Here is a 16,278-nt window from a genome sequence, read left to right as displayed (position 1 = left end):
CCATGTCCACTATTAATCTTGTTCTTTCTTAAAAAAACCTCAAAACTGTGATCAAATAATGTGAAGGAGCTTGGCAAGCCATTACGCTTGGATATATGGTCACTCTGGCTGGCCTTCTCTTGTGGACTTCCATTGTGAAGGTGAGGACCTTTACAAAGTTCAGCATGAATGACATGAAGCGGGGCTGTAATCCCACTGTGAGCTTAACCCCGCTTGGCCTAAGAACTACATCTATTTTTTATTTGGGTAGAAGAGTGCTTGCCTGTGTAGAGTGCATTGCAAAACAAGAGCATCCAAGAATTTCAAATATCCATGTTAGCAAGTTAATACCACAGTACTGATGATGGAACCTCGTGGGCTTTGCCTCAAGAATCCATCAGTTCCCAGCAAAGGAAAAAGCTGTGTCACAGGGGTTTAAGCCCTGGTTTCATTCCCAGTTGTACAGATTGGACACTTTAGAGTTACCTGATCTGGGCTCTGGCAGACACCCAGTCCCTCTTGGGAAGTGATGACTTTCCTTCCTCCTCCTGGAAAGGGCTGATCTCAGCAAAGACTAAGAGAGGATAAATAGGACTTGGCTGCCTGACTACAAGCAGCACCCAAACTCATAGCCCCCTGGTTGGAAAACAGGAGTTCCCTTTAAAGTAGCAAAAGGGATTTCATCAAGTTTCTCAAATAGAAATATAAATAATCAACCTATCTAAGAACAGAACATTTTTGCCAGAAAGGATTTTTCACCTCCTTCAGTAAGTAAATCTATTAGCAGGATGATAAAAGCTCCAAAAGTAATCTCAGCCTTCAGGGGCATGCTGGAACACCACTATAGGCCAAATACTATTTTATGTTTGCTATGGGACAAGTTTGGTTAGTTTTTGTTTTACCTTGACTCAACATCAAGACTTTTTTATAGTCCCTCCCCTACAAAAAGCATTGCTTGCACCTATTACTAGATTTCTTTCGTTTTACATGGCTACTCAGATTTCAGGCCAATAAAGGATTTTTAAGAACATGCTGAAAATGTATAGAAATGACACTAGCTAAAATATTCCTCCCTATCTGAACTGTCCTAGTCCATAGGCTCCAAATCCACCACATCTTCTTGTTTATCGTTAGCTTTGCCAACAGCATCTTTAGAGCTCTTATATTAATAAAAGCCACTCAAACCACCCAAGTTAGAAGTGCATATCTCAGTGGAATGGTGTCATTTAACTAGTTAATATTTAGAAACCCTTTTGATATCCACAGATGAAAGGCTCTGTAACAGTGTAAAACATTACTATTATTATCTACAGATGGTAAAAGTCCTCTCACAGCTACTGTGTGTATATCATGAAAATCTGAAGGCTGACAAAGTTCCTGTAACATCACAAAAGGAGCTGCAATTGTCTTCTACTTAGGCCAGCTCTGTACAGTGAGTGTTTTAAAGGGCCTTGGAAAACTGCAAGAAGCAGCAGTTTCCCAGCAAATCCAGAGAAATCTACATAATCTGTCCTGCTTTGTTAATTGCGCTAGTGTCAGACCTTCAGGTAGTGCTTTCAAAACCTCTGTTAGCTGCTAAATTTCCTCTTCTCATGCTCTGAATATATATATATTTTGCTTTCCACAACTACTGTGAAAAAACCTCAGATCTTTCCCTTTGCTATGCCATCACCATCCCCAATCTCGCTCCATGGGATGACCTCCAAATCTCACCCCTTGGAAGTCAGACCAATGGGAGCCTATTCTTGGATCAGGACAGATGCACAGCCCCAGCACTGCACCAGGCAGTGTGGCATCAGTATTCCTGCTGGCACAGGGCTTGGGGGGGCGGAATGCTGCCAGCTGCAGCACATCTCTGAAATGCCTCTTTTGCAGCCTGCATCTCATGTGTCAGGGAGCCAGTCAATGAGTCCTGGAGCAGGCTGGCAGGCTATCAGCAGCACGTCCTGTTCTGGTGCATGGGAGAAACTGGAATAAGTGGGGAAGAAAGAGGAAGGAGCCAAATTCTGGAGCTGGAACCTGGCTGGAAACATTCTGCTTAAAGAGCATGATATAGCAAGGAACGCAGGCACTATCTGGTTTGCACAGCCCTTGAAACAAAGAGAAAGGACAAAATATCATCTCTGGATAGTAAGTTTTGTGGTCCAGGGATGTCTAAAATGCTAATGAAGAAACAATGTTGAAGCTTTGAGTTCAGAATCTTTTATCACTACTTATTTCTTGCTACTATGAATGCCACTGACATCACTTCTTGAGCTAGCCAAACGGCAAAGTGAAATCCTGTCCAAATGTAAAGATGAAGTGATGAGTACACACAGTGGGCCAGCAGCTCTGGAGCTTTAAGTGCCTCAAGGTGTTTTTTTTTTTTTTTGTAACATGTATGGCACAGGTATGATTTAATTCCATCACACACACACACACAAAGAAAAAAGAAAAAAAACGGTTATGCCCTCTATGGGGACAGGAAAGTAATATTTTGGTTTCTCAGGCAGTTGGGATACAAATGTTATTAAAGATCAACCCCATGCAGAAATTGATCAGACTGATCTGGCCTGGAGACCTCTGATGGCAGCATGAGAGGCAGCTTGGTCTAGTAGACTGAAAGGCAGCAATTCCTGAGGTCTAATCCTGGTTGACACAGAGCCACTGCCTGGCCTTGGGGAAGCTCCGTAAAAAGACATGTCAGATCAAGTTAGACCTAAAATTAAAGTTTCACAATTGTATGGATTTGCAAATACTTACCTCAGTAGAAATGAATGTCACCTTTTCATTTTCTTTTTCCTTTCCTTTCCTTTCCTTTCCTTTCCTTTCCTTTCCTTTCCTTTCCTTTCCTTTCCTTTCCTTTCCTTTCCTTTCCTTTCCTTTCCTTTCCTTTCCTTTCCTTTCCTTTCCTTTCCTTTCCTTTCCTTTCCTTTCCTTTCCTTTCCTTTCCTTTCCTTTCCATTTTCCCTTTTCCTTTCCCTTTCCCTTTCCCTTTCCCTTTCCCTTTCCCTTTCCCTTTCCCTTTCCCTTTCCCTTTCCCCTTTTCCCTTTCTTCCAGTGAGGAAGGGTGAAGGAAGAAAAACAATATTTCCAATTAGAAGTCTTGGAGGTCTTGTTTTCTGCACAGTTTGCAGTGTCAGTGATCTGCTGGAGACAGATTGTGAAGGCAAAACTGGCCAAAAATACTACAACAAAGAAAAATCCTCTGGCTGTAAGACAGCACAACCTTGATCCAGAGAGCTCCTGAGCAGTGGGTGCTTGTAAGCATTAAAAACTCATCATCATTCAAGGAACGCTAAGTATTAATTAAGTATAAGCTAAGTAATAACCACAGCTCAAGTACCAGGCTTGGCCCTCTGGTGAGTGCTTTCCATCACCCTTGCCATCCTGAATTAGAAGTAAACTTGAAGACCCAAACAGCTACTCATGCTGTTAAGTCCAAGGGCAGGCATGGGCAGCATTTTAGTGTTGATAGAAGCGTGTAAGATGATTTATGCACTGTGTGATACTAACTTGTTAATATTTATCAAGTCACAACAGCTTCCTATGATTCTGGTTTTCCCCAAACTGCTTAATCATAATGACCACTACTGTTAGACCAGCCAGCAATGAATTATGAATGGCTCTTATTTAGAGAGAGTTGGATCTGTGAGACATCTCTATTTGTGTGGTGATATTTCTGCAATGTTATTGCACTCCCCTAAGTAATGAGACTGCCTTGGATAACACTGTTTTGTTCAGTGGATTTTAGGATGCTCTGGGTGGAAGCCTTCTTCCCTCACCGGGAAGAGCAACTTCTTCTTATTGTTTTATACAACTCTCTGTAACTCATGGTCTTTCTAGAGGGACCTAGGAATTTGGGGAAAGAATTTGCCTTCAGAAAGAGGCCAAACCTACCAATTTGCATGAGTCAGGAACAGCAGCAGGTGGCCTGGCATCCATAGCTAATATGAAAAGAGAAAAATTAACTGCCAAACAGGGAAGCTTTAAAGGAATTAATACCTCTCTATGACTTGCAGGTACAGTCGGAAACACAAAACCAGAGCTAACATCCCATCACTGGACAGAAACAGGTTGTGAGATGGAAATTAAAGGGAACAAATAACAGTCAAATTAAAATGTGTCAGAAGTTGTCAGCTGCTGCCCCAAAGCCTCACAGTGAGGTAGTTTTGTTCATATTACCCACGAGAGTTTTGAAAATGAGTTGCAAGGTGGTAAAATACTGCAGATGCCACAAAGTTACACTGGATAATTAAGACTAGAGAGACTGTATGGCACTCTAACAGGATGCAATTAAGCTGGGTGAACCAAAAGCATACCAACACATAAAATGCAAGGTAACACAAATTATGACAAAGCATTTGCCTTACTTGTGTACATTGTTGACTTTTAAATGGATGGTTGTGTTTCTGGAAGATGATCCAGACATTACAAAAAATGAATGATAAATAGAAACCTCACTCTTCAGTGCATAGATGTGACCCACTATGCCAAGAAAATTCTTGAGAAAAAACGCTTCAGAAGTGGGGACATCTGTACTGAAGGCTCAAAAAAAGTTTTCTAGGACGAGGGCAAAACTGGTATATTTTAAAAGAACAAAGTTAACAAAGTAATATGTGATGACTAATGGTTTACAAAAATTAAATAATGTAAACCTTTTCTTAGACAAAAGAACCTGACAGTGAAACTGAAAAAAATGTAGCAATTTCATCTCTTAAGTAGAGAACACACTGCTGCAAAAAAAAAAAAAAAAAAGCAACATTGAAGCCAAGAACTTGTTGAGATTTTTTTTTTTTTTAAGCTATACATGATTCTACAGACAACGAAATGCTTTTGGAATTGTATTAGCATCTCTAACAGGGACATACAAGTATGTATAGGACATAACCTAATCACTAAGGTGTCAAATATTAAGAGAGAATTTCCCGCTGAATGAGTTCCTAAGTTGTCCATGACTCAGTTTCTTCCCTTTTGGAAAATAAACTGTTGGTCTCTTTCTTGTTATCTGAATGATGAAGATCAATTATATTGTATCAGAGCATGTCCTGCTGGTTTAATGCATGAAAGCTGTTATTAAAAAAGCAAGCAGAACTAGATTGAAATTTACTACTTTAAAGCCACTAAATTCTCTAAAGGCACCTCTTTAGTCAATCATAATCTCCCACTAAAGAGCTGTTGTTAAATATCAATAGATTCAATCCTTTTCTTCAGAAAAAGACACAGAAATGCTGTTATGAGACCTGTATAATTTTAAATGCAATGGGAGAGATAGAGAACAGGTGTTTAGCACATTAAAAAAAAAAAAAAAAGCTGTTATAGAGTGTTACTCTAGGCATCGTTTTATTTATCTGACTCAGCATAAATGCCCAACTATGAAGGAGAAATGAACCAGAATCATCAGCTCTGCACTGCCTGGGGTCTATTCACAGGGCTGTATGTATTAGGCTGCCTCTTTTTTTAATTAGTGCTTTCCCTTTCTATGCTACACTGGAGGCTGTGACTGAACTTCCTTCCTCAACAGCAGCCTATGACGACTGACAGTCCTCTGGGAAAACCACCTGCCCAGAAATGCTGAGCAGAAAACAGGAGAAAAGTGAATGGAAAAGAAAAGCCTCTACAGAAGGGCAAATTATTTACTGTGGACTGTTCCTTGAATTTAGCTTATTCTCCTGGCTGTGGATAGCCCGCAGGAAGATAATGTGATAAGTAGGAACTGATCTACCATTCAAATATTTTCCTTCAGATGCTTGGTGAGAACACATTTAATCCAAGCAGTCTTTTATGAGCTGATGTTACCTGAGAATTTAGGGTTCATTACTGAAGCTCCTCTGTCAGTCATTAAAACCATACAGTGGCATTTTTGCTCCTTGACTGTCTTGAATATATAACTGAGACAAGAAGGGCTCTGGAAAAGCCAACAGACAACAGTGAAACCCCACTGAGGCTTCAGTTCTCTTTGGAAGGAGAAGACTGAAGAGAACAATAACTACACATGCCAGAAAAGCAAGGAAAATAAAAAGCTGGGCAAAAGTCATTTGAGCTTTTTCTAGCTCCCTTACGTAATATGATCCCACCCAGTTGGAGCTCTGCCATATGGCATTAAGTTGCCTTTCCACAATTTACATGCTTTAGGGGTGGTGCCTACTTGCTATTCCTACATGCTCTGACGAGCGGCAATTTGCTTCATGTTTTTGATATCTGAAGTATCATTCAGATTGGAGCAGCGTGACAAAGTCACACAGGAGTGTACTCCAAACTGACAGAGTGCAAGCCAGTGCCGGTCTAGGTCTGGAAGCTAAATAACTTAAGGTCAGAGTGGACACAACTAACAACTGCCTGCGCTGAACAACAGAGATGTATCATGATGAATGGCACTAAGGAAACATTTCACATCCCTGATTTGCTGTTTGTGCAAAACCATTCAGATGGTCTTGTGTCTGAAACAGCTTGAAACAACATACAAAGGAACAAAGACAAAGGGAGGATTCCTGACAAGTCCTTTACCTTCTCCAGCTAAGATCAGTTTGCAAGTAGGGTCATTCTGCATTATATCCCTTTCTCTTTCTGCTCATGGTATTGGTGATAGAAGGGTTTGGGAGTGCAACAGTCTTTGCAGCAGTCTTCCCGATCTCCAATTGCTCTGAATTTTGATGTAAGAAATCCTTCATCATGCAAGACTTACAAAATAAAATCTCTTGTTCATGCTGAAAATCTGGTTTTCTGTCTTGTATCTCTCAGAAAGTGTCCTTTGGTCATGCAGTGCACAAACGTTCCAGTGAATAGCTGTCTCTTTTATCCTGGTTTTGTCTTAGCTCTTCCTTTGAACAACAAGCTCAGAGCACAGTTTTGAGCATCGGACACTTATCTCACTGAATTCACACAATTGCACAGAGTAAAAGAAGGTTATCTGTTACTGTTAAAGATCAGGCAGACCACTACTTTGGCATATGCCACCAACACCCCAGAAAGGGACTCTCTCTCACAAACACTCTTCTCCCTACTACAAGGCAATGTAAATCTGTACTGCAATCTCCAGCACAAAGCAGCTCAAGACACTCATCATTTAATTTGTTGTTTAAAGAGTGGCTGCTGTGGTTTAACCTGGCAGGCAGCTAAACATCCCTCACCCACACACGCTATTTGCACACCTTCCCCTGCAGCGGGATGGGGAGAGAATCAGGAAAAATTAGACCTCGTGGGTTATGATAAAGACAGTTTGATAGGTCAGAAAGGTAAAAGAATAACAATAATAATAATAATAACAACAACAACAATAACAGACGAATATATAAAAAAGTGATGCACAATGCAATTGCTCATTACTTGTTGGCCAATACCCAGCCAGTTCCAAAACAGCAGTTCCCTTGACAGCTTCCCCTAAAATACATACTGAACATGATTTCATATGGTACAGAATATCCCTTTGGCCAGTTTGGGTCAGCTGCCCTGGCTGTGCCCCCCTCACAGCTTCTTGTACACCTAGCACAGTGGAGAAACTGAAAAGTCCTTGACTATGTAGAAACAACTGAAACAGTGCATTATCAACATTATGCTCATTCTAAATCCAAAATACAACACTACTCCAGCTAGTAGGAAAAGAATTAACTCTGTCCCAGTTGAAACCAGAACAGTGATTTAGGATTGCAAAGCAGAATCCATTTTAGAGTCAGACCCAAATGTCTATCACTTTGGGCTGTGTACTCAATTTTAGAAGGATTGCTTTGGTATTGGGGAACTTTTGAAGCAATAATGAAGTACAAGTTTAACACAAAAAGTATCAAACAATTCTAATTCTAAATTAGATATAAAAATAAGAGATTTTAATCTCTCTTATCTCCACCACCCATCCTTCATAGCTTCAAAGCCAGTAAAATATAAGAAGTCAGAGAAAAATTAATTTTTTGTTAACATGACCTATGCTCTAAGGAAGATTATGATTATCTATCAAATTTGTGTTCAAGTTCAGCTTCAAACTTCCTTAGAGAATAAGAATTTCTTACTTAGTATTTTATATCTTTGATATGTTTGTAAACATAAAATCATAGAATATGGGATTCACAGCACAGGGCTTCTCTCCTCTTCTCTCCTTCCACCCCAGTAAACACAATCTGAATTTCAGTTCTGGATGTTCATATATTAGGTATTGTTTTTTACACTGCCCTTACTTTCTACAGTAACATCTACAGTTTGCACTTTCTTGCCATTTCAACTTTATAGTCCTTCCTGTCCCTGAGAGTGGTACATTTGTGTGCATGGGAACTTGAGGACTTGGAGTAAAACCTAAGATTTGTGTTGAAATAGTATTGCAAATTCCCCAAGTAAAATGGTTAGAAATGCAGCAAAAGCTGAGCCTCAGCCTGCTTCTGTTGAAATCAAAGAACAAATTCTTAAAGAAGGATGAGGACAAAGAGGAGGAAAGGGTCTACTAAAAATAAATCACAGATTAAAATGCCGTAGTGTCTATGTGTTCATTTACATAGCTGTGTTAAGACTGGGCCATCATCACATTTAAAATTATATCTTTTACCCAATGGTTTTACATTTAAGTTTGTGACATATATTACACCTGGACCTAGCTAAAAGACACTGACATTTCTTGAGGGAGCAAGCACCAAGGTAATGAACTGGGTAGCTCTTGAGTGAGCGTCTACATTTTGCACACAGGATTGTGCATTTTACCCTCAGGTGTTCTCTCAGTGAATCAGTGTTACATGTTAGCTGTAGCTAAAGCATCCATGTTCATTTAGTTGAACATTGGTAACTTTATATTACCTATTTCTGGAGTTATTTTTAATTTTCAGCAGTTTTGTGGTTGTATTGTCCCCTCTGTCACAGCAAATAGCTCACTAAAACCACCAAGAGACAAGAAATGACTGTCAGCTATTTTTTACTTCCATAACTAACAGCAGGGTTCTTTTTATTTTTTAGATAAAGTTAATGGATGCAGCTTTTCCACTGCCACATTTATAAACAATTTGGTTTAGAGGCTGCTAAAGAATACTTGCAAAACATCATTTAGGGAGTGAAAGTATACTATTTATGCAATATAGTGTTTATATCTGTGGAATGACAGAAATACTGTTTACAGAGATGTTGCTTTTCTGTCAAAAATTAAGCACTTGGTTATACTCTGCAGTCGTTCACTCACTTGGTGGTACTTGTTACTTAAGTACCTCCTGTCTCATCTCTGTATGCAGAGTTGTAGGCTTGGGAACCAGCAGAGATACGTGGTATCATTTGTTGAGAAGTAATAGCAATTCCTGGCTCACTTCACTGCCAGGGCAGCCCAAATATCATATTGATGTGGGTTTTTATGGGTAAATAATCAACCCTCTTTCTTTTAGTTATTCTTTCCCTATTGAATCATTCTGTCAGTTTTGTTTTATGTCTTATTCATTTAGTTTTACAATCACATGTATACATGTATCCACCTCTATTAACACATATTTTATAAACACATATACTTAATGTTAGGGGAGCAATAAACGTCCAGTGGGCTTTTACAAATTATCTGTAAAGTTGGACCTGCCAAAGACTGTCTCATTATACTTAAAAAAGCATCAGTCCAGTGTAACTAAAGGTAAGTTTTATTGCCCTTATTGTTGATTAAATCACTAGCAGCTAGGGTGGGAGGAATGTTTGTGAAAAAGCTGTTGTTTAAAAAGAAAGTTGCACCTCTACTAAACTGCACCTTTTCCAAAATAACCAAGTAAGTCCTCAGTTAACCACATCAAAGGTTGTAAAGAAAGAGAGAAGGTGATAGAAGAGCAAGTAGGGATATAGGGGGAAGACTGGGGTAACTGGGCTGTCAGGTTAAAAAGGAACAAACGGTAGTGATGATGAGGGGCAAAATATAGTTAGATACCTGAGCATGTGTGTCTACATGGTTTCTGAGATACAGCTTGTTTTCTTTTTCTTTTAATGATTTCTTCAAAGGGTAACAACAAGAAAATACAAAACTTTCCTGTGAGGTATAATCTCCTTTTACTAAGAAGACAAATCAAACCCCTGAGTACTGAATCATCTAACAGAACATCACGATTTCCATAGGTTGTTTTGGTCTTTTGAAATTAGATCAAGTTTCATCTTAGTTTACAAGCTGTCAGTCCAGATCCATATTCTTTTTAATAACAATAAAAAACATGTTCAGTTTGTCTGGCTTTTACTTTTTATTTTTGTTGTGTCATAAAGACTCAATTTGGACTAGGTTTTGAATGTTTTCTTTTCCCTTTAGCACTTCTACAGAAAAAAAAAATGGTTTAGATTTAACAACAACAACATGTTAATATACACAGCTGCCTGCTGTCCATACAACAGCTTTAATCGTAGCTGTAGAGCTGTCTCTGAGACACAAGCTTAAAAATCAGAAACCAAATGGTACCCAAGATCCTCATCTGGTGTAAATTAACACCCAAAGATTTATGCAAATTAAGGTTTTCTCTTCCTCATCCTATAAGTTAGACTCAGAAAGAGCATTTCAAAGTAAAGGATCTGAAATTCTGCTCCTCCTTCTTTTACCTGCTAGTTACTTAATTATTGATTAAGTGTGCAGAGAAATTGATTGAAAAGTGATAGTGATCTGTAATATAAGGGAGTCTTGGAAAAGAAAGTAAATCCTATAAAATTATAATGATCTCTAATACTGGAGGTTGTCTCTTCTCACTGTTGCTACCTAACAATTTTGCTAATGTAGGACACCAAGGGGAGAGTGTGAAGTAGCATACTGCTTGGTGGCCTGGAGAGAATAAAACAACAACAGAAAAGAGAAAAGCTTCTAGTGGAGGAAATTTTCATCATAGTTAGCCTTCCTGGAGGAAAACTGTGGGAACAGCAAATGTGCAACTTCAGTCCAGAGCTTAGACTTCTAGAAAGGAGAATAGTCTAAACAAAAGTAAAAGAAGAGGTTATCTGTTTTTCTAGGGAAATCCTTTGTGCTCAGAACAAACCAATTCGGAAACATGATTTCACTGTAAACAGCTGTTCTCAGTGTTTGCATTTCAATCACTCTTCTGATGGGACTATAATACATTCATATGCCAGCTGCAAAAATCAACTGCAATTACAGTGGGTTCCAGTGTATTTGCAAAATGGAAACAAGCACTGCAAAATACATGCTTTAAGGTGCCTGCAACAACCCAAATACCTGAACACATGTAAAAGAGAAGAATAGCAAGAGAACAGGATCTTGCAGTGAGTATGAGAAAAGCAAATAAGAGATTCTCTGCTTTTCTTAACCCAGATGAATTTGAGGGGAGATGACAGAAAAATTCCCGCAGTTCCATCTCTCCACCCTCCACCCCTGACAATTATACTTACTAAAAGGAAGTTTGTAGAAAGTTATAATGTTCATTAAAAAATATGACTCTCAAAGATCCATGAAGCATCTAGCCCCAAGTATGCACAAGCATGCTGACTGTATACTTGTCTGTTTTAATGTTGTAGAAGATCAAATTTTCTAAGAAAAAGCAAACAACTTTAGCAGCAGGCGGCTGAAGCATAGCCTTCAGAAAGCTGTTAAGAACCATTTTTGTCTGGGAAATAAAACATGGTTGCAAGCTATGTTATTTGCACTTCTTGATTCAGTGAAAGGAGTCACTTTATATTTAATTCAAATTGTAGTCCTGGCTCGGACAGGCTTAGAACAATCGAGTTTTACAAATCCATTTGTTTAAGTGATTCTCATGGTGGTTTTTCATGCTGTTCCCTATGTTGTTTTTAGATTAGCTCTCTTCTTACTGACAGACACAAGAGCTGAAACAGAGAAGGAGCTGGGTGAGGGAGGAAGAGAAAGGAAAGGTCCTGGTATCCATAGGAGAGGGCCTCATACAGTGGGAGGATGTAGGGCTATGGGTCAGTGGCAGATAGGCAACCCATATCTCAGAAGGCTCGAGAGGTAGCATCATCCTTTGCAACCACCCAGTTCCACTTAATGGTAGATTCAGCATCACATGTAAAATCAAAACCCTCCTGGCAGGCTCTATTACATTTCAGTAAATATTTCTTTTTGCCTCATTGGTGAAACAGTTAAAAAACCAAACAAACTTACATTCTTAGGTTTCTTCCCCTCTCCCCTCACCCCTACTTTTATTTAAAGAAAATCACCACAACTTCTAGGATGCCACAAGAAATTACATTGGTCAATCAGAAAGCTGTTCCTTTTACAGGTTGGTGAATACACTCATTAGATGATCAGCTTTCTATCATCAGAGTGGTGATGTTCTTGCCTGTTACTGACATCTGTCAGAAGCGAGCACTGTTGATTCATCAGAATGGGTTAATTTCACAGGAAAAGGTCACTCTCAGAATGCTACAACTTTAATTTACTGATCTAGTTGGGTCAAGAGTCCTTGGAAACAAGGGGACTGCTTTGTCATTATTGGAGAAATGCAATTCTGTGTCAAGGTTTCAGATGTATTTTTGTTCCAAGGAGGGAATACTTTGGAAATAAAACAAAACCACCCTACGTACACAGTACAGATATTTACATTTAAAAAGAATGCAAAATCCTATCCAGAGTTTCCTGCAGAAATTTGCATCAAAACATACATTCTCCTCAGTCACCTTTCCTTTGTTAATATCAGCTGTAACTTTTCAAACTTACCACAAGACTTTGTACAGAGTGGGATTTCTATGGTTGTGGTCATGTTCTAGTTTTTTTTTGGGTTTCTTTTCTTATGTTAATTACTTTGATTATGGAGGAATGAGACAAGATGGGTTACAGACAGGCAGGACCTCTTTCTCCGACTGGTTTCTAGGTAGCACAGGGGCACCTGTGCTGGCCAGAAGATCTCTGCTCTACCCCTGGACCAGGGCAGCAGATCCTCACCTTCTCAGGATCCTCACAAAAACTCGGCAAACTTCCAACTTCTTCATATATTTTCCAATACCTCCCTCACCAACATTTTAGCAGAATATGTGACTAACAGTATACTTTCATGACAATATCAGCTAAAATAAACACCATGCTATCACCTGATGTTTCAACAGCCTCCCTCGGGAGCGTGATGTTGGCAGTTACATAGCAAAAAGGCAGGCTCAGCTGTTCACACAAAACCACAAACCACTTCAAAGCCAAACCCAGCGCAATATTCCTGGCTTTTAATGCTGACAAAAGAATACAGAGTCAAAGACTGGAGACCCAGATGGAAACCATGTAGAGATTTCACTGCACAATACAAAAAAATGTTTGAGGTACTCCGAAAAAAAACAGTCGATAATGACAGTGGTGCAGCTATGCAGCAATTACAAATTATTGCATGCACTTCTGCTCAGCCTCTTACCATTCACACAGGTTGGGACTGAAACAACAGTGTAAATAAAGACCCTGGGTTTAAACTCAAATGTGGAATGAGACAAATTTTACCTGTTAGTTTAGCTAGATGCATGTAAATATGCACACACACAGCTGGGACAGTTCACGAACGGTTTCCTTCTCCCCTGTCGACATAACATCATCACTCATCTGCTGAAAATGTGCCCTGCCCAGGCTGGCAACAGAGCACGCAGAGCTCTTGATATTAAGAAACAATTTATTTAAGAAGCAGCTTTGGTCTTAGCAGCAGGGTTAATACTTAGTCTTCACTACAAGTGCTCTAAGATGTTTAATATCCTCCAGGGAAGACAATGTTGCTATCAGTTACATAACTCACTCCACGCGTGGTACTTCTAACTATAGACTAGTGTGGTGCAAAGTCAGCTGTGGGTGGGAGAACTCAGAACAGAGCAAAGATGTAGCTTTTACCCTGAATGGCACCATGGTAAAGGATCAAGTTTTGTCATACTGCCTTTTACAAAGAAGGGGTCAGAATATCATAATGAAGCATGGAAGAAGGTTATACCCGTTACTACCTTAGACATACCAAACCATGCCATCACAGATACACTGCTGGGCAAGGAAGAGTGGCTGGGGCTGTGAACTTCCTTTGCTTTTTAAAGGTCCTTTGTACCACCCCCCCTCCCCTCCACCCCATCCGCCCCTGAAAACCACAGAGACTCAGTTCTCACAAGACACCGTGGGTTGCTAAGCACACTCTGATGTGGATCCTACATGCTGTGTTCAGTTCTTGTACCTGAAAGCTCTGTGGACCACAGGCAAATGGTCAAGGTTTTCTGAGACAGGCTGTGAAATATTCCAGGCTAGATCCACTGACCAACAGAAAACTTGGAACCAGGCATGGAAGATTCACCTAACGTGTGGCCCCCAAAAAGTCTGTAAAAAAATTTTTTTTTGAGATAATCCACTGATAAAAAAATGACTTGGCATCTGATCAATTCTAAATTGTGAAGTAGATAATAGTAACTGTGTTTTAACTAGGGCATTTCCACTCCTCATGTATCTGTTCTGTAAAAGGTACCTTTTCTTTGTTATTAGCCATGACCTTGTTAGAGGTATGCTACTGAGCCAATTCATACATGTTGGTACACTTGCAAATGTAGAGTTTTCATGCCTCGTATGCTGGCAAGCTGACAGAATCAACCAAAATGGGGAGAAGCGCTAAGGCTACATGGCTACAATGTTGAAAAGTAGTTCCTGGATGTCACTGAAGAAGTTTTGTCAAGAGTCGCTTATTTGATTTTTGAAAAAGCTATTTAAGCACTTTGTATCCAAATCTGTATATTGTGTCCAAATATATTCTAAGTCTGATTTTCCATCAGCCTGATCAAAACCAGTCAAGATTTAGCAGGTTAAACAGCTATAAAGGCTGAAAATACTGGAACATTCCAAGATAAAGATCATGGGCATTTTAATTCCAACCACATACCTGCGGATGTTCCACTCAAACTATGCTACAACCTGTAAGTAGTATCTACAAGAATAAACTGTTCAGAACACATAGGAACAAGACAGAATGGAAACAATCTTTATAACTAGATAATTTACATTCTGTTATCTTCAGAAAATCTGCTTTCTTCACTGATTTGGAGGGAAAATGCACACTGGACTAAGACACTAATTGTCTCAAAGATTATTTCAATGAAGGTGTCAAAGTACAACAGGAATATCTCAGCAGAACAGGTTTCAAGTTAGACTGATTTTGTTCTACAGTGGTTTGAAGCTTCTATTAAACCTGGTTTGGGCAGTAGCTAACTGATAGGCTGCTAGCACTGCAAAGTGTGAAGGTAAAATTGTCTCCCAGCTTATAAGAACCCAAAGAATCTTGAAGCCCTTAGAGTAAAAAAAAAAAAAAAAAAAAAAAAAACCCAAACAAAAAAAAAACCAAACCACAAACAAACAATTATATTAATAGCTTTATTTCTTCAAAAAGTCTACTAATGCTGCTCAAAAAGTTTTTGAAAAAAGTTCTGTTATACAAAACATGGGTCAGGACATATTCAAGAATAATCTAGTTTGACCAGAATTCTCCGAGAGAATTCTCTAAGTGTGAACTCTGTGTCCTCCACACCATACCTCACCCAAAGGGATGTTGTACTATCACAAGACTCTGTAGTGTGCCCAGAAAGGCTATAAAATAGACCAATGGCAGTTTAACCTGGTCAGACTCCAGCTAAGATTATGATCAAAGATAAAATTCTTATCAACTAATAAGAGTTTACTTCACTGTAGCTCCAGTGGTAAAATCAGACAGCCACTAATCAGGTGCCATGACTAGAAGGAAGAATATTGCAACAAGTCTTTATTTGTCAAATAAAAAGGGTGAAAAATCAGGCACATTTAGTTCAGGTTTAGCAGCAGAATGAAAACTGTGCTCTTACTAGAAGTACATTTCAAAATTTAGGTCTAATTGAACTATTTCCAAAATAATAACAGAAATGATACAAAAATAAATGAGCTGTAATCAAACATGACCACACAGTAGAACATTTGAATGAGGAGACTCTCCAAAGCCTTTTCTCCACTTGTACACGGCTTGGAATGAAAGTAGAGGCTGGCATCCTATCTGTATCCAAGGGAACTAACTGTTCATGGGTTGTTCAATTACAAGCTCTCCTCATATTCTTAAGAAGGATATTTGTATGGTCTTGAAGCAGTGCAACATCAGATGGTTGACAACAATGTCAGTGTTCATCACATAACTCAAAGGTACAGAAGTGCTATTTTCCAAATTAAAAAAACAAAACAAAAAACCCCGAACAAACAAACAAACCAAAATACCCCACCCACCCAAAAAAAAAAAAAAAAAAAAAAAAAAAAGTTCTATTGAAATCCTAGGGCTGTTCTGTACAATATATACAGAAAAGGCTAAAAGGCAGTGAGAGCACAAAAGATTAATTTTAGAAGATGCAAATATAGAACTTGATTAAGTTAAATTTCTAGCAACGCTTTATCCATTCACTCAGGTGCAAGCATTGGGATAC

This window comes from Patagioenas fasciata, chromosome 2 (genome assembly GCF_037038585.1).
Source record: "Patagioenas fasciata isolate bPatFas1 chromosome 2, bPatFas1.hap1, whole genome shotgun sequence".
NCBI classification, from domain to species: Eukaryota; Metazoa; Chordata; class Aves; order Columbiformes; family Columbidae; genus Patagioenas; species Patagioenas fasciata.
The sequence above is the reverse complement of the archived record's forward strand: the minus strand, read 5'-3'. Positions refer to the sequence as shown.